The sequence below is a fragment of the Sander lucioperca genome, chromosome 16 (genome assembly GCF_008315115.2).
Source record: "Sander lucioperca isolate FBNREF2018 chromosome 16, SLUC_FBN_1.2, whole genome shotgun sequence".
In the NCBI taxonomy this organism is placed as follows: domain Eukaryota; kingdom Metazoa; phylum Chordata; class Actinopteri; order Perciformes; family Percidae; genus Sander; species Sander lucioperca.
Window position 1 is genome coordinate 58,472 of NC_050188.1, and position 1,529 is coordinate 60,000.

Here is a 1,529-nt window from a genome sequence, read left to right on the forward strand (position 1 = left end):
AGGAAGAATCTTTCATTCCAATGTACAGAAACTTTTCTTGTAAATACGGCCACGGGTGTATGACGTTATCTTCACCACTACCCTGTTCACCGAGGTCACCACTATCGTCGGGGTGGTCGTCTACGGTAACGGGAGGTCCTCCAGGAGGTGCTCGTGCTTCCATGGCGGTTTCAGTTGTGCGTCCTCCTCCTCCTTTAGCAACAAACAAGCGCTGAAATAGAGCGTGCGGCGTGCGGAGCGTGCCTAATGCAATCTAGGAGCAGTGATTCGCCAAACCTCCCTTATTGCAGTCGCACACATTTCTTCTAATGTTATTTTTTTAGTAACGAGTAACGAAGATGCTTAGTGGAAATATAACGGAGTAAAAGTATACATTTTATCTAGGAAATGTAGTGGAGTAAAAGTGAAAGTTGACATAAATTTAAATAGCGAAGTAAAGTACAGACGAAGTATTTGTACTCCGTTACATTACAACACTGGGCGTCGGGCCGTCTGGTGAGGTCGGTGACTCGAGTCTGTTCGGTGTGTTCGTGCCGTCGTCCGTCGGAGGAGCCGTCGGCCTTCATTTGGGCCGACCTGACATGTTCAGTCAGAGACAGGACAGTCGGGACTCACCAGGAAATGGCGAGCGGATGAGCCTCTCAAAATCTGACGAAAATCTTTTAAACTGACCTTTGTTGATCTGAAATGAAGACAGATTCAGCAACTGCACGGCCTATTTCTCTCTTCAAATGTTTTCAGAAACACGTTTCGGTGAACTATTTTAGTCCAATATGAGATTGTCGGTACACGATCCGTTCTGCACATGCGCAAGATAATACTGTTTTACCGAGGATACGACCTGCACGATCTGTTCCACGCTAGCCTATGGCTAGCCTCCACCGGGAAGCTAACGTTAGTTTAGCTAACAGCTAATTCGGCTAACCGCTAGCTGACAGCTAGATTCAGTCTAAAATAACGTTAACTCAAACGTAATGGGAAAAGCAGGCTACAGCTAAATTAAGACTTCACAGTAATAACAATAAAGACAAGTATTGAGTGATTGTATTTTAAATGAGCACAAGTAAAGTAGAACTGGCGTAACAGCTGTTATATATGTTAGGTGTTTGTTATATATGTCAACGTTTATTTTCAAGTTTTATTTTGAGGGTCTTTTAAAGTTATTACATGCTGTCTCAGCTAGCAGTTAGCCGAATTAGCTGTTAGCTAAACTAACGTTAGCTTGCCTGTGGAGGCTAACGGCAGACCGCTACAATCAGCTAGCGGTTAGCCGAATTAGCTGTTAGCTAAACTAACGTTAGCTTGGCTGTCGACCGGAAGCGTGGAACAGATCGTGCAGTGTCGTAAATCCTCGTACAACAGCGCATGCGCGAACATTTTGCGCATGTGCAGAACGGATCGTGTACCGACAGAGATCGTATTCTGAACGGTCTGGCTGTGAATTTCCGGAGAAAAAAGAACCACGTGACGCGTTCGTCCAATCAGCTGCCGGTTCTCATTTTCTGGGAAACAATCAGACTGTTAATGGA